A 27,624-nucleotide genomic window follows, 5' to 3' on the forward strand; every position below is an offset into this window, starting at 1 on the left:
TCTTAAAACAGCAGCTCTCAAACCAGTTCAAAGAATTGAAATCTTAAAAACATATCATCCCAAGGCTATACCAACATCTGATCCTTACAGATGTCTCTCCAAATACTGTCGTAAAGTTGGACCAAATTATCAAGAATACTACAAAACAATTCCTACACCTTCCACCTCACACAATGGATGGCCTCCTGCATTCCAGCAATAGAAACGGAGGGCTTGGTATGCTGAAACTTGAAGTGCAAATTTCAGTTGCGATAGTTCGGAAACGCGAGGCACTGGATAAATCTAATAAAATGATCTGGGCATCATTTCAATTCCGAGGTAGGACGAACATCAATACTATCGAACGGCTGAGATGGTTAAAGGTCCTTTGGGAGATTGAAGAATTTCTTCAACATAGATACCCCGTAAGAGGACGACTTCAAGGTACCCACTTTGGACATATAAGCACTGAGTAGAGTGAAACCTGTGAACATGCTGGGTAGAGAGAGTGGGAATTTACAAGATGGGTTGATCTGAAGAGCCAAGGAGCTGGGATTTCTTACCACAATGACAATATTTCGAATTCATGGATTAAGCCAGTGTTTAATATGAAATCATCTTGATTTATTAACAGTCTATTGCTACGTTGTAACTTGTATCCTACCAGGTCGACCTTAACAAGAGGTTAACCCTATGCAATAAAAACTTGTCGGAGGTGCAAGGCTCGTAATGAAACTTTTGCTCGCATTTCAGGTTGCTGCCCATTCGTTAAAAATGCACGTATAAAATGTCATAACAAGATATTGGACCAACTTCAGCAATACATCTCTAAGTACGACTGAACATCTTATCTCGAGCCTAAGCTTATAGCCAAGGATGGTTCCCTGTAGAAACCCAATATAATATTTAAGAAGGACAACAATTTAGCCATGATTGATGTTATAGTCCAGTATGAAGAAAATGAAAAGGCACTTGAAATGGCATGGGAAGAGAAAAGACTGAAATACTAACATTTGGGAGCGGAGATAATGGAATTGATGGGAGGGTCTGAGCTTGAGTACTTCGGTTTCGTAATGGGAGCCAGAGGCAAATGGTTAGAAAGAAACAACACCACCCTCATGCGATTCCTGAAGGTTCAAAGATTTAAATCATTTGCTCAGCAGATCTCCAAGACTGACAATTACCCTAATGCTGGAACTGTTACAAATTTTCTGTGATAGGTAGAGACATTTTCATCTTATGGAAATTACAGTCCAGCCGAAGAGCTGATGCTGATGTTGACATTCACTGATCCCCGACATGGAGTGCTAGAGACAAAAAAAATGGTGGTTTTCGGGGGTGTTGTGACTATAGAATGATGGGTAATGTAGTATTATAGGGTTTGTTTGATTTTTATTTAATTGAAAGATGTCCATCTTCATGTTCCTGCCACCCCCCTCGCGGCATAGGATCAGTACTAGTTTAAGATCTGATATCCCTTGCCCTAATATCAGCATGGCCTTTTTTGTGGTAATGCTAGGGGGGTGTCCACTCATGGATAAGCCACACAAAGACTCGAAAGAGGCACTCAGGTAGTGAATGTAGTAAAATAACTCTAGTGCGGGTCAAAGAGAAAAAAGAACAAAGAAAATTACAGCACAGGAAACAGGCCCTTCGGCCCTCCAAGCCTGCGCCGATCCAGATCCTCTATCTAAACATGTCGCCTATTTTCTAAGGGTCTTTATCTCTTTGCTTCCTGCCCATTCATGTATCTGTCTAGATACATCTTAAAAGACGCTATCGTGTTCGCATCTACCACCTCCGCTGGCAACGCGTTCCAGGCACCCACCACCCTCTGCGTAAAGAACTTTCCACGCATATCCCCCCTAAACTTTTCCCCTCTCACTTTGAACTCGTGACCCCTAGTATTTGAATCCCCCACTCTGGGAAAAAGCTTCTTGTTGCCCACCCTGTCTATACCTCTCATGATTTTGCACACCTCAATCAGGTCCCCCCTCAACCTCCGCCTTTCTAATGAAAATAATCCTAATCTACTCAACCTCTCTTCATAGCTAGCGCCCTCCATACCAGGCAACATCCTGGTGAACCTCCTCTGCACCCTCTCCAAAGCATCCACATCCTTTTGGTAATGTGGCGACCAGAACTGCACGCAGTATTCCAAATGTGGCCGAACCAAAGTCCTATACAACTGTAACATGACCTGCCAACTCTTGTACTCAATACCCCGTCCGATGAAGGAAAGCATGCCGTATGCCTTCTTGACCACTCTATTGACCTGCGTTGCCACCTTCAGGGAACAATGGACCTGAACACCCAAATCTCTCTGTACATCAATTTTCCCCAGGACTTTTCCATTTACTGTATAGTTCACTCTTGAATTGGATCTTCCAAAATGCATCACCACGCATTTACCCTGATTGAACTCCATCTGCCATTTCTCTGCCCAACTCACCAATCTATCTATATTCTGCTGTATTCTCTGACAGTCACCTTCACTATCTGCTACTCCACCAATCTTAGTGTCGTCTGCAAACTTGCTAATCAGACCACCTATACTTTCCTCCAAATCATTTATGTATATCACAAACAACAGTGGTCCCAGCACGGATCCCTGTGGAACACTACTGGTCACACGTCTCCATTTTGAGAAACTCCCTTCCACTGCTACTCTCTGTCTCCTGTTGCCCAGCCAGTTCTTTATCCATCTAGCTGGTACACCCTGGATCCCATGCGACTTCACTTTCTCCATCAGCCTACCATGGGGAACCTTATCAAACGCCTTACTGAAGTCCATGTATATGACATCTACAGCCCTTCCCTCATCAATCAACTTTGTCACTTCCTCAAAGAATTCTATTAAGTTGGTAAGACATGACCTTCCCTGCACAAAACCATGTTGCCTATCACTGATAAGCCCATTTTCTTCCAAATGGGAATAGATCCTATCCCTCAGTATCTTCTCCAGCAGCTTCCCTACCACTGACGTCAGGCTCACCGGTCTATAATTACCTGGATTATCCCTGCTACCCGTCTTAAACAAGGGGCCAACATTAGCAATTCTCCAGTCCTTCGGGGCCTCACCCGTGTTTAAGGATGCTGCAAAGATATCTGTTAAGGCCCCAGCTATTTCCTCTCTCGCTTCCCTCAGTAACCTGGGATAGATCGCATCCGGACCTGGGGACTTGTCCACCTTAATGCCTTTTAGAAAACCCAACACTTCCTCCCTCCTTATGCCGACTTGACCTAGAGTAATCAAACATCTGTTCCTAACCTCAATATCAAAGAACAAAGAACAAAGAAACTTACAGCACAGGAACATTCCCTTCGGCCCTCCAAGCCTGCGCCGATCCAGATCCTCTATCTAAACATGTTGCCTATTTTCTAAAGGTCTGTATCTCTTTGCTTCCTGCCCATTCATGTATCTGTCTAGATACATCTTAAAAGACGCTATCGTGTTCGCATCTACCACCTCCGCTGGCAACGCGTTCCAGGCACCCACCACCCTCTGCGTAAAGAACTTTCCACGCATATCCCCCCTAAACTTTTCCCCTCTCACTTTGAACTCGTGACCCCTAGTATTTGAATCCCCCACTCTGGGAAAAAGCTTCTTGCTGCCCACCCTGTCTATACCTCTCAAGATTTTGTACACCTCAATCAGGTCCCCCCTCAACCTCCGCCTTTCTAATGAAAATAATCCTAATCTACTCAACCGCTCTTCATAGCTAGCGCCCTCCATACCAGGCAACATCCTGGTGAACCTCCTCTGCACCCTCTCCAAAGCATCCACATCCTTTTGGTAATGTGGCGACCAGAACTGCACGCAGTATTCCAAATGTGGCCGAACCAAAGTCTTATACAACTGTAACATGACCTTGCAACTCTTGTACTCAATACCCCGTCTCAATACTCCGGACCTGGGGACTTGTCCACCTTAATGCCTTTTAGAATACCCAACACTTCCTCCCTCCTTATGCCGACTTGACCTAGAGTAATGAAACATCTGTTCCTAACCTCAACATCCGTCATGTCCCTCTCCTCGGTGAATACCGATGCCAAGTACTCGTTTAGAATCTCACCCATTTTCTCTGAATCCATGCATAACTTTCCTCCTTTGTCCTTGAGTGGGCCAATCCAATTCTTCCAAAGCTTCGTCTTTCTTCAGCCGCCTAGACCTTAAGTATGCTTCCTTTTTCCTCTTAGCTAGTCTCACAATTTCACCTGTCATCCATGGTTCCCTAATCTTGCCATTTCTACCCCTCATTTTCACAGGAACATGTCTCTCCTGCACGCTAATCAACCTCTCTTTAAAAGCCTCCCACATATCAAATGTGGATTTACCTTCAAACAGCTGCTCCCAATCTACATTCCCCAGCTCCTGCCGAATTTTGGTATAGTTGGCCTTCCCCCAATTTAGCACTCTTCCTTTCGGACCACTCTCGTCTTTGTCCATGAGTATTCTAAAACTTACGGAATTGTGATCACTATTCCCAAAGTAGTCCCCTACTGAAACTTCAACCACCTGGCCCGGCTCATTCCCCAACACCAGGTCCAGTATGGCCCCTTCCCGAGTTGGACTATTTACATACTGCTCTAGAAAACCCTCCTGGATGCTCCTTACAAATTCTGCTCCATCTAGACCTCTAACACTAAGTGAATCCCAGTCAATGTTGGGAAAATTAAAATCTCCTATCACCACCACCCTGTTGCTCCTACATCTTTCCATAATCTGTTTACATATTTGTACCTCTATCTCACGCTCGCTGTTGGGAGGCCTGTAGTACAGCCCCAACATTGTTACCGCACCCTTCCTATTTCTGAGTTCTGCCCATATTGCCTCACAGCTCGAGTCCTCCATAGTGCCTTCCTTCAGCACAGCTGTGATATCCTCTTTGACCAGTAATGCAACTCCTCCACCCCTTTTACCTCCCTCTCTATCCCGCCTGAAGCATCGGTATCCTGGGATATTTAGTTGCCAATCATGCCCTTCCCTTAACCAAGTCTCAGTAATAGCAATAACATCATACTCCCAGGTACTAATCCAAGCCCTAAGTTCATCTGCCTTACCTACTACACTTCTTGCATTAAAACAAATGCACCTCAGACCACCAGTCCCTTTGCTTTCATCATCTGCTTCCTGCCTACTCTTTCCCTTAGTCACGCTGACTTCATTATCGAGTTCCTTACAGGCTTTAGTTACTACCTCCTTACTGTCCACTGACCTCCTCATTTGGTTCCCATCTCCCTGCCACATTAGTTTAAACCCTCCCCAACAGTGTTAGCAAAAGCACCCCCAAGGACATTGGGTCCTACCTGCTGCTTATTGTGTGTTCGACTGTGCAAACTTGAGAGGCTGTCAGCTGGACCATTGAGCTCTAAAATGGCAGCTTGGCATCAAATCAGCATTGCACGTTGATTTGACATGATCTGCCTGCTCTGCATACCTCCAGATGTCAACTGTGCATGAGCTAACACCTTTAAGATGGCATCCCGCATGCTGTGTCTCAGGCATATGCGCGCATGTCTCTGGTGCCATTTGGGAACTCCAAGGCCACTCATGGTGCCCAAAAAACAGGTGCTACTGAGCTCAATTTTTTGCCTGATGTTTTCGACAAAACAACATCAAATACTTACAGGAAGGAGGAATAATTGTACAATTAATGTTTTCTTCAGCTGCTGAGTAATTAGTTGAACCATAAGTGGTCTTTCGTAGAACAGAATCTTGTAAGTTTCTTTTGACAGTAAGATCTTCAGGAAATCCTCTAACACAAGTGGTATAATTTTGACTTGCCAACAGTGTAAAATGCATGATATTTGTTCAGCTACCTGTTAAACTCGTCTCCCGATTATATTAGGTCATCTCACAACAGGTGCTGTTGGAGGCAATTATCAAATGTGGCAAGGTGTCTCACCAAAGTGATCTTGGGGGATCAGAGCACAGAACGACTTAGAGACTTTGTGTTGGAAGGGGAGATTGTCATTGGACAGCTGAATTTTTTTTCCTTTCCGAATAAATCCCTAATATACTCATTGTTACGAAGAATGAGAGGTGCTCTTATTGAAACATAAAAGATTCTGAGGGCACTTGACAGGGTCGATGCTGAGAGGACGTTTCCCCTTGTATGGGAATCTAGAACTAGGGGGCACAGTTTCAAAATAAGAGGTCTCCCTTTTAAGACTGAGATGAGGATGAATTTCTTCTGAGTGTCATTGATCTTTGGAATTCTCTTGCTCAGTGAGCAGTGGAGGCTGGTTCATTGAATATATTCAAATCTGGATGAGATTTTTAATCTAGAAGGGAGTCAAATGCTATGGGGGGGGTGGGTGGTGCAGGCAGGAAAGTGGAGTTAAGGCCACAATCAGATCAGCCATGATCTTATTGAATGGTGGAGCAGGCCCGAGCAGCTGAATGGCCAACTCCTGCTCCTATTTCTTTTGTTCTTATATTAATTCTGGTTCAGTTATGTATGGCCAATTGTAGGCAATGACACTGGATTGTCATTGGACAGCTACACATTTTCCCATACCTAATAAATCCCTAATTTTAGTTTAATTGTGCAAGTTAAATTCTAGTAGAGAGTTGCAGTGGGAGGATACAGGACATTTACAGCTTCTCTGCGAGTGTTTCATGCAGATTGTTTGGATTGAATATTAAAGGTACACCTATAGCAACTCTGTGAATTCCCTCTATAGTCATGTTAATCTTAAACTCTTTCACATATGCACAGTGGCGCAGTGGTTAGCACTGCAGCCTCACAGCTCTAGGGACCTGGGTTTGAATCTGGGTACTGCCTGTGCGGAGTTTGCAAGTTCTCCCTGTGTCTGCGTGGGTTTTTGCTGGGTGCTCCAGTTTCCTCCCACATCCAAAGACTTGCAGGTAATAGGTAAATTGGCTGTTGTAAATTGCTCCTAGTGTAGGGAGGTGATAGGGAATATGGGATTACTGTTTTCTTTCTTTGTCCTCTTTATCTCGAGAGACAATGGATAAGCGCCTGGAGGTGGATTACTGTAGGGTTAGTATAAATGGGTGGTTGTTGGTTGGCACAGACTCGGTGGGCCGAAGGGCCTGTTTCAGTGCTGTATCTCTAAAAAAATAAATAAATATTATTTATCTATTGTTTGTGTGTAGTCCCTGGGGAAAGAATAATAATCAAAATAATTAACACTCATGGCCACATACCTCCCTATCTCTGTAAAATCCTTCAGCCAACAACCACACCGAACTCTCCATTCCTCTGACTCTGGCCTCTTATGCTTTCTCCTCTCTTTCCTCCACCAGTGATGGCTATGTTTTCAGCTTCCTAAACCCCATACTGTGGAATGTCCAGCCGGGATGTCTCCACCTCTCCACTTCCCTCTCTCCCTTTAAAATCTTTAAAAGCAACCCCTTTGACCAAACTTTTTTTTTGTCTGCCCTTCTATTAGCTCCATGAAGCATTTTGGGGCATTTTTCTATTTTAAAGACATTACACAAATCAAGTTATTGCAATAATCACAGAATTTGTAGAAGCTTCTTTATATTTATCAAATATAAATTACTGTGAAAGTACTAATGTGAGGAACAACACTAGAGTTCAAGTAGTTAACTATGTAGTGCAGAAACTTAGCTTGTATTTTTGTGAGCTTGTAAAAGTGAAAAACGAAGTACTTCTGATCATTTCTGGTAATTCTAAACTGACTAAATTGTAATTAAAACAATTCAAATTGCTAATTATTATCTCTCAGGCTCCTTTTTTCACAGTCTCTTCCTGTATGAATTATAATACAGTCACATTTATTCTTGTGCACTGCTGACTTATGACTTGGCACCTTACAATGAATTAAGGATGACTATTCATTTGGAAGTTCAAGATATGCTGCATTCTGCATGAGGAAGATAGGAACACGAATAGAAGTAGTAGGAAAAGCCCATTGCAATCCACCTGACCTGCTTCAGTGTCGAGAAAATATGACATCTTATGACACCTCTCCTACCTATTTATCAAATTTTTCTTCTATTGAATTTGCTGATACAATCAGCCTCCACTGTTTTCTTTGGCAGTCCATTCCATGCATCCATAGCATTTGCACACAGTAGTTAAATCTAGCTGCCTTTTCACCTTCCTTCTTCTAGGTTTAAGATAATATCCTCTTGTGCAGAATCTCTATGTTAAACATAACTGGTATAAAGAAGAGGAGTTTGTGATGGGCCACCAAATGCAGATGCAAACAACTACTGAAGCATCTCTGTCAGACACATCACTCTCCCAGTAGCTGTACTTGGATATCTCAGCAGGCACCTTTCTTCACCACTTTTACTTCACAAGGCAGTCTGTCACACAGTCATTCCATCTGCTGCACAATGACCTGCAGACAGCATCTGCACCAGGGTCAGTTCATTCAGTCAAAGTGAAGGCTACCACAGAAAGAAGCCTTCAGGAGACTGAATCCTCCCAGTCAACCGGAAGAGACATCTGCACTATCAAGCAGCTGAAAGCACACCTGCTAATGGTGACGCAATGAAAATTGGGGATGGTCAAGAACCCAGAACTGGAGGGGCTGAGATCTTCGGTGGTTAGGACAGGAGGAGATTAGAGGTAGGGAGGAGTGAGGCCTTGGAGGGATTTAAATACAAAATGAGAATTTTTAAATCAAGGCATTTCTGGAATGGGAGCCAATGTAGGCCAGTGAACTCAGGGGTGATGTGAAACCAGGACTTGGTGTGACTTGGTACATTGGCTGATGGACAGCGTAACGTTCATCTGATGGCAGGATCATCCTGAATGCACGTGGCACCTATTTGGGTCTTAGGGCTCTTCACATCAACCACTTGACCTTCATGAATCAAAATGGTTTAAAACTCAATTAATGTTCAAATGTTAACACGTCATCATTCTGCATGTCAGTGGACATTATTCATAAAGCAATCATGATACTCTCTTGTCCAGTTTTTCACCATAAGCTTGCTATTTAAAGGAGGAAAAACAGAGGGTGCCTCTGAGGAGAATATGATTAACTGCTGTATTCATGACTGCAGATTCAACTGTGAAGCCCTGAATAACAGAGCAACTCTTTGGCCTGGAAGTTCTAGCATCTGCTTACTGATCTTTAGCTGCCCTCTGCACCCTTACCCTTAAGAATAATGTGCCGTACAGCTTAGGTGCAATGAAAGAGTGTACAAAAGGTTGCATGCAAAGCTTCAACTGATGCTTGGTGGCGGGTGGGGGTGGTGGTGTTAGAGTTGCTGACTTGAGGTTTTGCCAAGGTTTTTTTTGCCTTAAAAGGGTTATGAAATTGAAGACGACGGTTATTGCTACGCTCCTGATACCAATAAGCTTCTTCATTTGTAGTCCTGTGTAGGAGCTGAATGGACAATGTTCATTCAGTGGGCAACTTTCTCCCATGCACTGGCACTGTGCTTTTACTGGAACATGGTCTTCAGCTCCCAAAACGGTCACCCTGTAGCGCGAACTCCAACTCAACAGAATTAGGGGAAACAGTGTTGCCCACAGGCAATTTACTGCCACCACTACAACTTTCCCTTTTATGGTAAGCTGCAGCACTTTAAGAGCTGCTTCATCACTGGATTGTACATTCCTTCATATACTTCAGCTTCCAAACTTCAGCTAGGTCAAACTCCCTATGCCAGCATTTACTACGGGACCACACAATCTGTCAAAAATTAAATCAGGAAAGCCAGATCCTACGTGAGGTTGCATTTTTCAGGATGTTTTCATATATTATATTATAAAATTTGGGGTGACCAGCCATCTAAGCAGGAGTGCCTGTGGTTTATGCCAATATGATCTCATTTTTGCTGGGATTGTAAAACCTACACTTAGATATTTTTGGTGTCAAATATCCCAGAAAGAGTATTTTTATTTGTCCAGAATTCTAGGTAAATGTGTACCATCTCTAGAAAATTATCAGAGAATCCTTTTCAGTGAGCTGAATTCGGGTTGTGAGGTCTGTTGATATTCGGTATACCTAATTTTCCAGGATTTTAAAAGTAAGGTGGAATTTGACCTCATGAGGTGTCAAGGTCAGTGAATGCATCTTCAAATGCCCTATCCAACCAGCTGCACCACTAGCCTCAGCCACTGCTCAATTCACCACATCCCCATCACTCACCTCCCAACAATCTCTATCAGGACGCGTAGATGACATTCATATGTTTTACCACACCCACTTAGCACTGCTGCATGCCTCACACCTACATCTCACACCTAGCACACATTGTCAGCTATTCAACCATCACAACCACATCAGCTAAAAGATTGCACCACAGTCACTGACACACTTCCCTCTCTTTTGGAGACAAAGGTGGCACATATCTGGTGTCAGCAGGAGGTAACTGGAGGGAACGGACACACCTGCCTGTCCTAACTCCCATGGAGGAAAATGTGCTGACCTTTATTGGGTCAGACATTGCTGAGGCTGTTGCTAGCGGCTGGGCTGAAACAAACAAAGATGACACTATCCTCATACCTATTCTTCCTTCTCACATGCAACTTCACCCTCATCTCACATTCTCTTTGGATTTACAAGCTGGCGATGGTGTAAGCATGTACCTCTTACTTCCACCCCTCCCTGCACCACAAACCTACACTTGTGCCTGTTTCCTTTCAGCTACCCATGTAGTGCAACCTGGTCAGGTAGTGGAGGAGGAGTATGAAGAGAGTGATGCTGAAGACACAGCATCGTCACTTGATTTCACATTTGCAGCCACCAGCTCAGCGACTGACATTGCACTTATCTCCAGAGGAGAGATTAGAGGGGACACCTGCACTTTGCGAGACACTGGGAATAAGCTGCAGCCATAGCAGGGGGAATGGGTAACGCAAGTGCCAAGAGAGTTATACTGCAGAGGACTCAGATGAGCACTTTGATGTGATTGTTATGCATAACAAAATTCTTAGTGCATTGAGAAGCCTGTCAGAAAGCCTGCAGTGAGTGTCAACCAGCTTTACCTAGACTCTGAGCCCATCCTTTCCAATATGGAAGTGATGAACAACTCCATTTGCATACTTGTGGACCCAACCATAATACAGCATCTAATGGCTGATGGCTTCCATTGTCACACAGACAGCATCCACCCAACCTCTGAGTGTTACAGTGGGAACTCAGACCACTGTCATGCAAAATCAGCTTGCTGCCATGCAAGCTCAGACTGCTGCCGCCATGGCTGTGGATTATAGTATTCAAAGGGGCATGCAGAGTGTTACAGCAGTCCAGCAATCTGTCCTCCAGCAGATTACTAGGATTGTTGAGATGCCACCCTGAGGAGTCACAGTGGCTCCACACAATGCAGATTTCTTAGGAAGAGAGCATTCATCCTCCCACCCCTTCCACACCACCTTTGCCCTTGCCGTTGCCTGGCAGCCAGCAAGTCCGGACTCCTTCTATGCCTAGAGCTGCTCAAGGTTGTCCTCCAAGGCCACCTACAGTCTCCTCTAAAGAATGTCAGCAACTTTCCACCAGCTGCAGCTGCTGCATAGGAACATGAGAACAGACAAAGGCACGCAGAAGATGAGCATTAAGGGAATGTACAAGGGTGATTATTGCCTTTTGCATGCAATATAGCATAATTTCATTTATAAATTTGGTTTGGATGTTTGTTTTGTGTTGACTTTTATTTTTGCATTGTGACCAAGAGGATGCTGTTCTGCTCAGAGGCAACATAAGCTGTTGCAAGTGGGGAATTGGGGTTGTGGTTACTGGTATCGTATTGAGATGAGTTTTTCACAGACAGTGTGGACAGAATGGGGCTGTCTATGCTGTCTCCTCCTGTCCTCTTCATCTTCTTCCTTTTCCTCCTCTGCTACCTCCCTCCTCCACCTCACCCCCTCCCTCTTTTTCAGTAGCTTGTCCTGCTCTGCGTGGCCTCTGTTCATTCTCCAAGAGTGCACCCATGCCTAGGAGCAACTAGTTTGTGCAGAAGCCTTGAAGTCAACAAAACGTCATTCAGCACCTGATGTACCACTCCTTGTAGTCATGAAACTACAGCTTAAAACAACTATAGAAAACACCAAACCCTTGTAGAATCGTACCAAAAGGCAGAAGAAATCAGCCAGCAACTAACCTGTAAGTAGTTGAGGATTCCTTTAGAAAGTGCTGGTGGGGGTCCTTCCTGCATTTCAGTGCATTTTCAGCAGTGTGAGATTAAAAAAGGGAATTAGCTGAGTGTTGAGCTCCAACATGGTACCGCTGGTGTTAAATGAGTGTTGCATATGGTTGACATGATCTGCCTGCTTTTACATATTTCTGGAAAATGTTAACTACGTGGGTGGTATTGCTTGCACCAATAGGTCTTCCTGTGCGATCCGCCCCACAAGACGGTGCGCGCACTACATCTGCAATTTTGGAGCTCTAAGGGCACTCAAAGCACGAAAAAAAGGATGCCAATGAGCCCAATTCTCATCCCCTCAGTATTATCTGAAAGCAATGAAAGTTGGGAGTGTGCACAACTAGTCATTGCATTCAGCACTGAAAGCGGTGAGAAACACAGAGATTTACAGACGTCTTATGATAGCTAAACTCTTGTCTAGATCAAAGAATAGCTCCGTTTCTATTTGCAAAATACACTGGCTTAATTCAAACCCTTATAGTGCAGTGTGATTGATGACAACAAATATACCTGTTAGGGTTTCAAACAGAAGCAAATCACAACATACTGATCTTACAGGGAAAATTATTATTAACTGTCAGACGCTTTGGCAATTATACATTTTGCTCTGCCAGAAAATGTCAATTTTTTTCACATCAGAAAGCACTGAAATATGTTGTTGGTTTGCAATGAGGCCCATCTAAGAACTGGATACCTTAGATCTATGGCCGGGAAATCCCTTGGAACTGCTCCCACTCTGTCGGCAGTACTTCACTGGAAAGTGCAGCAGACACTCCGTTTGCATGTATAAGCAGGGTTTCACCACACATCCAGCTAAATCATGCCAGTGGAGTGGTAGTAGCTCCAAGAATTAGCCTGGTCAGATGTAGTTATCAAATTTATTCATCTATCTTTGCAAGGTTGAGTGCAACCAAAAACTAGAAATAAAATGCACATAGAAATAAAATGTGTGGTTTTAATATTGTGTTTGTCGGGATGAATTTGTTTCAAATTGAAACTGCTTGATACAGTAACTATTATCTATAGATAAGTGACAGATACGATTCGTACATTCGACAGATACGTTTGATGTTTCATAGTTTTAAAATGTAACATGGGAGCATGTTTTATGAAAAAAACATCAAAAGGAGAGTGAACCAGTTTTGAGAGATGGGGAAGGTCTCTTAGTTCTGTCCTATGTTTTCAACATTTATCATCATGCTCACTTTGTGTGATAGCCTGACACTTTCATAGCTTTAAAACATGTCTCCTGCCTTTTTCAGTCTAGATTATGACCAGTTTGATCAAACACCCATCAGATTCTTGATGGGTGTTCTGACTATTATATTTGGTGGAAGGTTCAGCACATGAACATCCCACACAATGAAATGCATAGCAGGAATGACACGAACATAAATACTGTCTCTATGTCACTGCAGGATTACACCACATCAAATGTTTACTTTGTCCTTATTTATTCACTTGAGCAGGAATTCATTATACTTGGCTCACACGACAACACTTGAGTAACTGAATCTTGCCCTTGAGGATGAACATAATCTTACATGGCATTTGAAGGAAACTAAACCCAGTCAGGTGAACTTAATTTCCTTAATCATGTTACAATGTTTCCGTTTCTGTTTATAGTTGCATGAGAGAACACACTACTGGGCTATACATAAATTGGTAGTAGCTGGTAGTGTTCTCGCATACTTAATACATATTCTGCAATCTACTGTGGAAAACAAAACACGTATGTCAGCCAAGAGCGACGTCTCAATTCATTCCATCTTCGCTGCCGCCGGAGAATCCTTGGCATCAGGTGGCAGGACCGCATCTCCAACACAGTAGTCCTCGAGGCGGCCAACATCCCCAGCTTATACACACTACTGAGTCAGCGGCGCTTGAGATGGCTTGGCCATGTGAGCCGCATGGAAGATGGCAGGATCCCCAAGGACACATTGTTATTAGTAGGGGGATCGAGTTTCGGAGCCACGAGGTCATGATGCAGCTGTACAATACTCTGGTGAGGCCGCACCTTGAGTATTGCGTGCAGTTCTGGTCACCGCATTATAGGAAGGATGTGGAAGCTTTGGAAAGGGTGCAGAGGAGATTTACTAGGATGTTGCCTGGTATGGAAGGAAGGTCTTACGAGGAAAGGCTGAGGGACTTGGGGTTGTTTTCGTTAGAGAGAAGGAGGAGGAGAGGTGACTTAATAGAGACATACAAGATAATCAGAGGGTTAGATAGGGTGGATAGTGAGAGTCTTTTTCCTCGGATGTTGATGGCAAACACGAGGGGACATAGCTTTAAGTTGAGGGGTGAAAGATATAGGATAGATGTCAGAGGTAGTTTCTTTACACAGAGAGTAGTAGGGGCGTGGAACGCCCTGCCTGCAACAGTAGTAGACTTGCCAACTTTAAGGGCATTTAAGTGGTCATTGGATAGACATATGGATGAAAATGGAATAGTGTAGGTCAGATGATCGGCGCAACATCGAGGGCCGAAGGGCCTGTACTGCGCTGTAATGTTCTAATGTTCTAATGTTCTAATTGTACAGCGAGCTTGCCACTGGTATCAGACCTACCGGCCGTTCATGTCTCCGCTTTAAAGACGTCTGCAAACGTGACATGAAGCCCTGTGACATTGATCACAAGTCGTGGGAGTCAGTTGCCAGCGATCGCCAGAGCTGGCGGGCAGCCATAAAGGCGGGGCTAAAGTGTGGTGAGTCGAAGAGACTTAGCAGTTGGCAGGAAAAAAGACAGAAGCGCAAGGGGAGAGCCAACTGTGTAACAGCCCCGACAACCAATTTTCTCTGCAGCACCTGTGGAAGAGTCTGTCACTCTAGTATTGGCCTTTATAGCCACTCCAGGCGCTGCTCCACAAACCACTGACCACCTCCAGGTGCTTACCAATTGTCTCCCGAGACAAGGAGGCCAAAGAAGAAGAGAAGAAGAAGAAGACTGTGGAAAACAAAACACTGCACTAATGCTGTGTTACTGTCACATCATCCAAAATACTACTGTACTGTAAGGCATTACTACTGAAGGCATTACATTTTCTACATTAAGTTATTCTGCTTTCCTCTTCACACTATTGGAAAAACACACTGATGAAGCAACCATTTAAAGTCAAGAAAAACAACATTAATTGAAAGTCATCACCTGACACATATTTTGAACGATAACATATTTTTAAGTGTATTCAGAAAAGCAATCGTATCTTAGGGGCTGAAAACGTACCTGGTGCACTCTCACTATAACTCCTGGGATATGGGCTTCTCTGGCAGTTGCCACAGGGCCTTGCATGCAGTAGACCTTCACCCACCCCAAATAAGGTCAGTAGCCCATGAGTGTTGCATCCAGGGTGGAAACACCAGGCCAGATGTTTCCTTGTCCATGGCCTAATAGCAAAGTACGCCTAGTGAGATCTTGATGGGATCAGTGTTGAAGGCTGGGATAGATGACCCACAGGTTTCTGCTTTTTAAAACTTATAGTCTGGAATTTTACGACCCCAAATGAGTGGGCTGGTGGTGGGTGGGGGGAGGGGGTGGTAGCCGTTCCCGTCCCCGCTGCAATTTTACATGAGGTGGCGGTGGCGAGTAATGGCCCATACGCCCTAGGCTAATTAAGGCCCTTAAATGGTGAATTAATTGGCACTTGAGGATCTCCGCCCATCACGGCGAATAGTTTACCCTTGGCTGGCGGGCAGCTGAGGCCTCAAAAAGCTCGCTGGGTGAAACCAGGTGGCCTTCTTGCGGGCTGGTGGGGGTCCCCCCTGATCGGGTACCCTGTGCCCCATGGAGGGCCGCCCCGAAGCTCCAAACGCCCCCAATGCACAACAACCCCCCACCCCCCTAACCGACCCCCCTTGCCTCACCGAGACCCGACTAATTGTCCCCGGCTAGGCCCTAAAAACTTACCTCAGTTCCGGGGTCGGCCTTCATCTTGCTCTTCTGCCTGGGTATAGTCCCAGCAGAGACCACTGCTCCCGGAGGCGCTGATGGGACCAAGAGCTGCACACCCGCTGATTGGCCGGCATCTCCAATAGGTGGGACTTCCTGCCTCAAGGGGCCTCCTGCCCAACAAAAAATACCAGCCATAATGTCATGTGAAACTCTTAATTGGATTACAAGTTCATATTCCACAAATGCTATTATCCAAGTCCATACTTGTAGATAATGAAAACATGTCCTTTCTAATAAATTAGTGATAGAAGTAAAATGGTCTAGTGAATGATGCTGGTTTTGCCAAGAATACTTACAACTCATTTTCTATTTTACAATTTTATATTATAAACACATAAATACCAGTCTACTGCTCAGCATTTATCTTGTTACACTGCCGATGGATAGTTCTTTACAAATTGTGTTTAAATTTATTACTTATATCAATTTGTACCATATAAATATTCATGTAACTATAGGTCCATTAAGCAATAAAATTAAACTATTATTACATTTGCATTCCACAATTAAGGAAAAACATTTCTCTATGCTGTATTAGTAATTTTTACCTCATTAATATTTATGGAGAAGCAACCAATTTTATTGTAAATCCATATAAAGAAAAGCAGAAATAGCCAATAAACATCTGTCAAATGCAGAGGTGGATGTTTTCAGGTGAAATCATCAAATATTCAAAGCAACAAAATCTTAAAATTTTGTAATTTGGTTATTGGTTGTAGACATGCATAGGCATTTTCCTGATTTGTATTAGAAAAGCAATGTTATCTCTTAAGCTTTGAACAGATATCTGAAATCTCATCTGATGCTAATTTTTGTTAGAAATTGTTCAACATGGAGTTTAATGTGATAATATTACAACTTTCTGACTCAGATCTGAATAGTCTATCTCTACCTCTGCTGAAGCCACAGAAGATGTACTTTGTACATGTTGTAGACATTAGTGAACCAGATGGGTTTTTACAACAATTGATAATGGTTTTATGGTCATCGTTAGAATAGCTTTTTTTAATTCCGGATTTATTAATTGAATTCAAATTTCACTATCTGTTGTGGTGGGATTCAAACCCCAGAGCATTAGCCTGGGCTTTGGATTACTAGTCCAGTGACATTACCACGACGCCACCGCCTCCCCATGATAACCCATGAAAGAGTAGTTTCACTAATTTATGCAATTCAAACCCTTCAATTAGATTACAACCTTGCAATCACTCCCAATTATCCACTATTCTCCTTCAGATCTCACAATCACATCTCCCATCATCTGTGATAATCTGCCACAAGCTTTAGGCACAATTTAACAAGCCCATGCTTCACTGTCTACCAGACCCACTTCTTTGGTATAACACTCCCATCTCACTCGGTCCCCTAAATCCCAACCTGCCTTCCAACATCCAGTGTTGTTACCCCCACGACTCCATGCCTCAACCCACTACCTGCCCTCACCCAATGTTTTGATGCTAATGTCCACACTCCACCTTCCACTCAAATTCACTTCACCCATACTTAGTTTCCCCCAAAGACTCCCACTTAGTCCATTATTAACTCTACAGAATAGAAATGTAATAGTATTTGTTGGATATACAAGTTCCTTGTAATTGTAGCAATCTTGCTAAACCATCAATAATGGCATCCCAGTTATTGAACATCATAACACAACATTGGCAGATTGAACATTAATGGACATAATGTGCACTGCAGTTTCTATGAGCAGAAAAGCTCATCAAAATGTAAAATTGAAATAGTCCATATGGTAAAGAACACATTCAGCAGAGAATACTTTCAATATAATTTCAGGCTTCAGATAACAATTTTTCTTAATTTGTTTTGTTCAGCCAGCATTTATTGCCATCTCTAATTTGTCCTTGAACTGAGTGGCCATTTCAGAAGGCATTTTAAGAGTCAACCACATTGCTGTGCGTCTGGAGTCACATGTAGGCCAGACCAGGTAAGGGCGGCAGATTTCCTTCCCTAAAGGATCTGTACTTGGGTATACTGAGCATAATTTCAAAATTTGTAGATGGCAAGCAACTCAGACATATATTAAACCATGAGAAGGATATCAATTCCCTAGAAATTATAAAAATGGGAGGTGATCCTAATAAAACATAAAAAAATCTTCAGGGGCTTGATAAGGTAGATGCTGGGAAGATGTTTCCCCTGGCTGGGCAGTCTAGAATTAGGGCTCAGAAAAAGGATTCAGCAGTTCAGGACTCGGACAAGGAGAAATTTCTTCACTCAAAGGGTTGTGGATCTCTGAAATTCTCTACCCTAGAGAACTGTGAATGCTCAGTCATTAAGCATATTGAAGACAGAGATAGATTTCTGGATACTAATATAATTAAGAGATATGAGGATAGTGTGGGAAGCTGGAGTTAAGGTGGAACATCAGCCACAATCATATTGAATGATGGAACAAGCTCAAAGGGCCAAATGGCCTACTCCTGCTCCTATTTCTTATGTTCTTAACAGACTTCAGGAGGAGATAGGCAAAATGGGCAGACATATGGCAGATGAAATTTAATGCAGAGAAATATGAAGTAACACATTTTTGTAGGAAGCATAGGGAAAGGCAATATAAATTTAATGGTATAATTTTAAAGGACGTGCATGTTCAGAAAGACCTATAGTTATGCACACAAATCTTTGAAGATTCAAGACAAGTTGAGAAGACTGTTAAACGCATCTGGGGTCCTTGGCTTTATAAGTAAAGGCATAGAATACAAAAGCAAGAAAGTTATGCTAAACCTTTGTAAAACACTGGTTAGGCCTTAGCTGGAGTATTGCGTTGAATTCTGGGCATCACACTTTAGGGAGGAGGTTAGGGTCTTAGGTAGGTTGCAGAAGAGATTTACTAGAATGGTGCCAGAGATGAAGAATGCCAATTATGTGGAGAGACTGGAGAAGCTGTAGTTGTTCTCCTTAGAGCAGAGAAGGTTAGGGGAGTTTTGATAGAGGTGTTCAAAAATCATGAGCGCTCATGATAAAGTAAATAAGAAAAAACTGTTGCCAGTGGCAGAGGGTCAATAACCAGAAGAGACTGATTTAAGGTAATTGGTGAATGAGCCAGAGGTGACATGAGGAAACATTTTTTACATAGCGAATTGATGTGATCTGGTATGCACTGCTCGAAAGGGTGGTGGAAGCAGATTTAATAGCAACTTTCAAAGGGGTGTTGAATAAATACATGAAGGACAAAAAAAATTACAGGGTTTTGGGAGAAAGAAGAAAGGAGTGGGGCTAATTGGATAGCCCTACCAAAGAGCCAGCACAGGCACTTAGGGCCAAATGGCCTCCTTCTATGCTGTACCATTCAAAGATTCGATCAAAAGCTTTTCCCTCAGTCTGAACCTCAATGGTGAATGTCATGGTGGTGTCAAAGTAATTTTTATCTATATCCATGAGCTATTAAAAATTTTGCCTGCAAAGTTGTTCTCTGTAGTGCCACTAGTGCTGGTGCTACAGAAGCCCTGAACTCAAGAAATGCCATCTGGACTATGTCCGGCCATGCCTGGTGCAGTGTGCCCTGACTGACAGGGCTCTACTGGGGGTGTGTCATGCGTGGGCCGGAAGCATGCAGACTGGACTGATTGTGATGATGTCAAACAGTCTTTAATGCTAATTTGGTGCTTGATCTGCCATTCTGGACCATGCAGGTCCAGTTAATGCCCTCTCTTAAACACTCCCAGTTGAACATCATGAAGCCACATCCCTTGTCACCAAGCGTACAGTGATTATCTCAGGGGGGAAGAGAAGATAGAGAAGGAAGAAGTGGAGGAGGAGGAAGAGGAAGAAGGGAGGAAGGGGGAAGGCATCCAACAACCCTTCCCTTTGTACAAGATGTCTGTGAGCAGTTACACAAGACTCTGGTTCTCCTGAGATGTCATCTCCTCATTATAGTTGCTCCAGAGTTCCCCACCTTTCAATTCAGCTGCTACATGCCACCACAGAGTCCTCTTGGCCAAAGTCCTGAAATAAAAGCCATTCTATAACAACTTTATTTGACGCTACTTCCAATAATACATACAAAACTGAACTAATCATCCTTGCGCATTCCCTTAGTTCTTGTCTTATGAGTGTCTTTGCCTGTCCCAGTGCTCCAACACTGTGCTATCCCAGTGGCTGCAGCATGGCTGGTGACTTTCAGTGGGGGAGACTGCAGATGGCCTTGCAGGACAACCTTGAGCAGGTCTGGGCCTTGCGGGCCTGGCCTCAGACTGTACTGCCTCGGCATGGAGAGCAGCAGTCTGGACTTGTTGGCTGAGGCAACAGCAGAAGCACTGGTGGAGTGGCAGTGACAGGTGCATGAATGCTGCCATTCTGAGAGAGGACACCAGGTTCATGCTCCACTGGGCCACTGCCACTCCCCTGGTGCAGCGCCTCAACAATCCTAGTAATCTGCTAGGGTACAGATTGCTACACTGCTGTGAGAGTGTGCATGCGTGCAAAATCTCCCAGGCTATATCAGTAGCATTTAAGCAAGCCAGATGATAGAATGGTTCCCTCTCAGTCTCCAACAAAATCTACATAGTTGATTTTCAAACTTAATGAAGAAGAGGCAGTGGCCAAATTTCAAAAGCTTTATTGAGCTAACATTTAGAGTTTTTTTTAAAAAAAAGAGGCTATGCAAAAGAACATAAGAAGTAGGAGCTGGAGTAGACCATATGGTCAATCGAGCCTGCTCCACCATTCAAAACTATCATGGCTGATCATAGGATTCAACTCCACTTTCCCGCCCATCGCCATACCCCTTGATTCCCTGAAAGACCCGGATGGTGAGACCTGCCTTCTGTTTTCCTGCCTGGGAAACTGCCAATTGTCTATTCAGCTCTCCACAAATGATGATGGGGAAGTAGTATTTGACTATGAGCTTGCTTGCCCCACTCGCGGGATATGGGGTTACTCTCCCTTCAGGCACAAAATCCTGATAAACTTCAGGAATGCTATTAAATTTTCCTGCACCTACAACAGTATGTTTTCTGGGCCTTACCACTGCTTCAGTTAAATCCACAGCTTGTTCAGCTGCACTTTCCATCAGGGTCCCTTCTCCTTCACTGGGCAGCTGTGCTCTGATTAACCCTGTAGGCTTTCCCTGTAGTTTCCAGCAGTCAGCTCTTAAATGACCTACAATGGAAGCACACAGGTCTCTGGGTCTCACTCCTACTTACAGCACCTTCCTTTTGGGCAGATGGAGGGCCCCCTGTGTCTCCTGTTTTTCTTTCTCTCCCAGGACTGCTTGGGCTCCTATCACCTTCCCATCCTTTGTCCTTTTCGAATTTGTGGGTGTGATTAGGAAAGCTTTTCTCCTGGGGAACCGACTTGTATATTAGAGCAAACTCATCAGCTAGAACTGCGGCTTGCCTCGCTCTGTGAACTTTTTGTTCTTCTACATGAGTCTTTATGGAGAGGGGGAGAGAGTTTTTAAAATTTTCTAGCAAAATTACCTCTCTGAGGCTTTCATAATTGGGCTGCACTTTAACAGCCCTCAACCACTGGTCAAAAGCTGCTTTTTTCTCTCAATCTCCAAGTAAGTTTGATCAGCTTGCTTCCTGAGGGTTCGAAACTTCTGGTGGTAGACTTCCATTGCTAGCTCATATGCCCCGAGGATAGCATTTTTTGTCAGTTCATAATTTGATGAACTCTCATCTCGCCACAGGGAATAAATATCATGGACTTTTCCTGTTAGCTTACTTTGCACCAGAAGAGTCCATCTCTCAGCCGCCCACTTTAACAGCCTTGCAAGTTTCTCAAAAGATACAAACAATGCTTCTACATCTCCTTCAATGAATTTTGGAATCAACTGGGAAAATCTTAACACTTCTGTACACAGCCCCACAGTTATATTTTCTATGCTTTCACTGCGGTTACTCTGTTGCCCCCTAGTTAACTCAAGCCGCTTCAGCTCTCTTTCCTCCCATTCCTTCTGGAAGTTTTTTTCTCTCTCTTTCTTTTCTAACTCAAGTTTCGTCAGTTCCAATTGTATCTTTTCCAACAATAACCTATCAGAGTCTATTTCTAATCCTGTTTCTGATTCTTCAGGTTTGAGGGAAAAATGATTCATCACTAGTCTTAGGAGTTCAGATTTCCTAGCCTTGGCATGGACAGTGATCCCACACTGCTCAGCCATATTTCTCAACTCTTCCATTTAACTTATCCCAAATATCTTCATCCTGGCTTGGGGAGTTACTGGCTTCACTCGCAGACATGGTAGTATTCTAGCACACACAACCACAAGAAAACCTGTATTGAAATCGTTTCTCTTTTTGATTGGGATCAATTTGACTTCCCACTTCCAATTTCTCATTTGTCTGTGGGTCAAATTCCGGACAAGCCCCCACATTTCTGTTACGACCAGGTGAGGCAGGGGTTTAGGGATCCCCTCTCAGCCTTTCCCTGGTTTGGCCATAACAGGGTTTTATTTTTAAAATACCGTGCTTTCAGCTTCCCCTCAGTGAATCCTTGCTCACTGCTCTCGAATTGTAATGGCAAAGAAATCAACCAGATAGGTTTTCTCAGATTTAAACAAGAAAGGTGTAAGTTTATTAACCTTAAAACTCTAATTCAGTTGAAACTACTAAAGATACGTGATGCGATCATACATGATAAACACACACACAAATAGAGACAGAGGAAGAGAAAGAATTTAAAGTTTGAAATAGTAGATGGAAATTCAATCACTGGTTTTGAGTGGGATGTAAAGTCTTTGATTGAAGTTAAGTCTTGCAGTTCTTGTTGGGGCCCAGTGTACACTTTCACCTGTTTAGCTGGTACCAGAAGGCTGCAGGAATCTTCTCTCTTGAGGCTTGAGTTACTTCCGTGGGTCCCTGGAACTTTGTGTGAGAGGGAGGGAGAGAGAGATAGAGAGGTGCTGTCTTCTTGAAGTTCAGTTGCTGTCTCTACCAAAACTGTTCTGTGTCAGGCACAATTCAAAAACCCCAGGTTGGGCAGCACGTTAGTCATGTGACTAGCTCCTTGTTTAGAGCAGCCTCGCCTGTGAGATTTGTGGATTCCTTCAAGCTTACCAGACACTCTCAGTGGAGGAGCGAGGCGGGGGGTGGTGGTAGTGATGGTAGTGGTGGAATGCCAGCTCAGTGACTCTCAACGTCTCTTGATCATCACTATTGACAAAATCCATCTGGCGAATTGAATCAGGGAATACTCCCATTATCTTCTTCATGCAACTGTCTTTTAGAATACAAATGTGCAACCATGTTTTCAGCCACTGTTGTGATCTTTTAAACAAGTTAGTTCAAGTCCAGTAACTGTTCAAAAACAAAGCTCCATATGACAAAATTAATATGTCTAATTTTTGGCAGGTATGGTTTCCGTCACAGTGACCTTTGTGGAATTGTTTAGCTTTCTTCAGTGATCCTCCTCCTGCAGCCATGCCAAATTTTGCTACTAAATGGCAGTGGGCTGCCTCGTACTGGTGGGAATGCTGCTGGAAGCCTCACCTATATAGGTAATTAACCCTGAGCCTGGATAATGGGTCAGAGTCACAGCAGGGTTGGTGGCAGTATCATTCCCAAATACCTTCCATTGAGAAGAGTAAAATCCAGGCCTTGGCATCTATTGCCATCCCAATTTAGGTTCTCTTTTTAAAAAAAATTATGAATTTTGAAAGCAAATAGAGAGCCTCTAATTATCACTTATGTTTTGTTGCTGGTCAGAAAATGTAAACATTCTGATAGTGACACCTGTGAAATAGGCAGAGAGTGCAAGACAAGTGCAGAGATACACTTCAAAGAACATCTAATTTAATACTTACAACGATCTCTTAAAAAGTTACAAAATATCCTGTCACTTCTGACCGACACCAGGGAATTGAATCTGTGTGGGGATTCTCCAAATCATCCACTGTAACTTTCAGAAAAGTTCTGTGGAAAGGCAGTTTATGTAATTTCTGTGCATCTTTCACTGAGGTTACAATAAACAATAGGGAGAATCCTTATGGAAATTAATAGTGCAGGATTCTACCAGTGAGGCAAACTGCATATTCCACCCTCCCACCCCACCTCCCTACTCGGTTTTCAATTCAACTTCCTCTTCTATAGTTCTAGCAAACCTAAACCTCCATAATGCTGGCAATTATGTCAAATATCACTACAGTGCTGCCAAACTTGAATGTCATCTGGATATTTACATTCATTGGCAGTGCCTTACAGATGGTAGATGTTGTCTTTAGATCTTCCTAAAGAAGATGGATAAGCTTCATTGCAGCTTGCCTTTTAAGCTGCAGCCTCCTTCTTCCTTTCTTCCCAGGTAGCTTTGGCTGATACCATAACCCTACTGTGTTGTGCATCTGAAGGACTTGATGAAGCACCTTGCATATAACTGAATATCATGAGCCATCCTTTCCAACCTTTGCTAGTTCTCTTCTGCCAATTGCAGTGTGAGTGGTTTTCAGGCTGAATTGGAACTCCCCCGCAAGATCAGTATCCGGCTTATCCAGATTTTTGACCCTCTATCATTCAGATCAGCTGTTAAAAGAGGACCAATTCACTGGTTCAAATGAATGTAAAGGATTCCATTGCACCGTTTGAAGAAGAGCAGGGAGTTCTCTTGGTCTTTACTAGCTCTCAGTGCCTGCCGCTGTACTTTTGGTTCTTCTGGCACATCATGAACAACTTGCCTGCATTAAAATGCCTCCTAAATGTTTCCTGAAAACATTAATACTCCTCGGGCACAAAGACGGTAACTTTCAACTTTGGTGGCAGTAGAAAACTGTTAACAAATTGGTTGTGCATTATACATCCCTCCCAGGAAAGAAAAATTGGGGAGGGTGTATAATGGGGCCCAAGATCAATAACACCAGTTTGCTTCTACCTCTGCTGAAACGTTAGGAGCTGCACCACATAGAAGTGCCACGAAAAGGAAGAGTAAAGACTTGAAGTCGCACAAAGGCAATCATGTGGGTGAGTTTTTACGCATTTTTAGAATGTCAAGTTTCTGTCTTATATATGAGTCGCATAATTATTATTATTTTGCACTACTTTCCCGCCTTGTCCATTCTTGCTTGCTGGGGCTGGTAAGTGGTATTTTCAGTTGTGTGATGATGAATGGGAAGTCATGAATTGACACTGAGCAATGGGAGGCTGTGGTCGGGAGACTTGGTTGTTTGCAGGACTGCTTTAAGTTAATGGCATTGAACAGGGTTGGGGGGGTGGGGGATGGGGTGCAGAAGTGACTTTTGCATATGGTTGTTGCGCAACCTAAGTGAACCTCACAATAATGAGGAGATCCTGGGCAGCAATGCGTGTCCCTGGTAGTACATTGCCTACATCACCTTGTGCTTCCCCCACTCCTCCTCCTCCTTCTTGTCTTCTTCCTCCTCCTCGGAATGTTCTGAAGAAGCTCTGTGCTCTGCGTCTTGTTCCTCCTGCAGGTCCAAACCTCGTTGCTGCACCATGTTGTACAGAACGCAGCACTCCGCTATCATTCTGGATATCCTGGCTGGTGTGTACTTCAGACCCGTCCAAGCACCTGAAGCACATTAGCAGTATGCCAATGACTTGTTCAATACATATCTGGTGGTCGTATGGCATTAAATGTATTGCTCCAGTTCCTCAATTATTGTGTTTCTGAGAGCTGTCATGAATCCCATTTTATGTTGTATCCTTTGTCTCCAAGCAGCCAGCCAGTAACTCTGCTCAAGTTGCCAAGAGATCAGGAAGGGTGAATTGTTGCAGGACAAAAACATCATGGCAGCTACCAGGGAATCTTGCACATACCTGCATTAAGAACTTTTTCTGGTTGCACACCAGCTGTACATTGATGGAGTGGAAGCCCTTGCGGTTGATGAACACTACTGCGTGATCTGTCAGTGCCTTAATTCCCACATGCATACAGTTGATAATGCCCACTCGCTGCGGGAAGCTAGCCAGAGTCACAAACACGCCCTTTCTGACTGTCGTCAACACAGGCAAAGTTGACATAATTGCCTTGCCTGGCAAATCTGTCAGTCACCTGTATTTTGCATTTGTTGCCAACAACTGCGAGATCCTGTAAATGTCTCCGAGACAGCCCTGGAAGGATCCAAAGGCAAAAAAGTTGAGGGTGGTGGTGATTTTGACAGCTACTGGCTAAGCGTGGCCATCAGGTTTCCTACACTACAACAGTGACAGCACTTCAAACTACTTCATTGGCTGAGGGACATCCTGTCATTCTGAAAGGTGCTAGATAAATGCAAAGTTTTCTTTCATTCAGGCCCAGCTGGCAGCAGGTCTTGTTTCAACAGGCTGCAGATTCTGCCACCACCTGATGTGACACCCTAAGCCTTCTGAGACACTGGTGTCCGAAATGTTGAGGAAGCATATCCTCTGCCTGTACACCTGTGTGCTGGGTATGACCTCCTGCAAATGCACCTCTCTGCGGCTTCCCCTCTCTCTTGTGGAGCTGCAGGTCTGTGAGCAGCAGGCTGCTGCTGGTGCAGGTTCTGCTACACTTGGTGCTCCTGCATCTGGTCCTTATCTGAAGTCCAACGTAACATAACGTAAGTGACACCAATGCTGATATGATAGAGCAGAGCTCCAAAGTGCAGATCGGACCGTTGCACCTCCAAAGTGTCGATGACAGCTCAAAAGTATGTAAAGTCATCTCCAAAGTGCATAAAGTAACCTCTCAGCACATGTATGATGAGCAAACCCTTTCACAACAAGGAAGAAGAAGGATCTGGCGTCACTGTCAGAGGGGCTGAGGAACTGCTGCCCGCACCAGGAGCACCCTGAAAGGAACCCCCAGCTGCAGGAGGGCAGCTGCTTCTTCTCCCTTGCAAGGCAGACTTGTGCTCCCTGTTGACCGAGAGGGGAGAGGACCTGGTGGTGACTCCAGCTTCCCCATCTCCCTCTCGTCTTTCCATTGCTGCCTTGAAATAATGGTCAAGAGGACAATTAACAGCCCGGCACCGGGATTCCTGTCCCTTTAAAGAAGGGGATCCCGCCTTCAAGAGCTGCCGGCCAATCACACGCTAGCAGCTCAGCAATATCAGCAACGCCATTCGAAGCGGTGGCCACTGCCGGTACTACAAGAGGCCTTGGACCCAACCCTAACGTTGGAGCCTGGACCCAAGATAAGTGAGGCAGGGTCACCAGGACCAGACCAGCAGGCTCCAGTGAGGTGGGGATAGGGTGGTCATTTAGTGCTGGGGGAGGGGGGTTTAGGGAGGTGTGGGTTTTCCCGGTGGGGGCCCCCTGTGAGCCACAGATTGCTAACGGAGGAGGGCGCCCCCCCCCCCCCCCCACCCAGTCCTGCCACAAGGTCACCTCGTTTTTCTCGCGTGGCGGAGGCTCTACCACCCCCCCCCCCGACCCCTGGTTGCTGGTTAAACCCCAGCAGCAGTGTGAAGTGGCCCTTAAGTGGCTGTTAATAGGCCTCTTAAGGGCCTCAATTGGCCTACGGCGGGAAGGCAAGGCCGTCTTTGGCCTATCCTGTCCCTGACAAAATTGCATTGTGATGATGAGGCGACGGGCCCTCCACCCCCAGCCTTCTGTCATAATTCTAAGGGCCTCCCCTGCCTCCAAACTTGTCTTGGGGGGCCCATAAAATGTATCCCACTGAGTGCTCTGCTGGATGTGGCTGTCTATCAGAGCTGCCAATCTT

This window comes from Heterodontus francisci, chromosome 1 (assembly GCF_036365525.1).
Source record: "Heterodontus francisci isolate sHetFra1 chromosome 1, sHetFra1.hap1, whole genome shotgun sequence".
NCBI lineage: Eukaryota > Metazoa > Chordata > Chondrichthyes > Heterodontiformes > Heterodontidae > Heterodontus > Heterodontus francisci.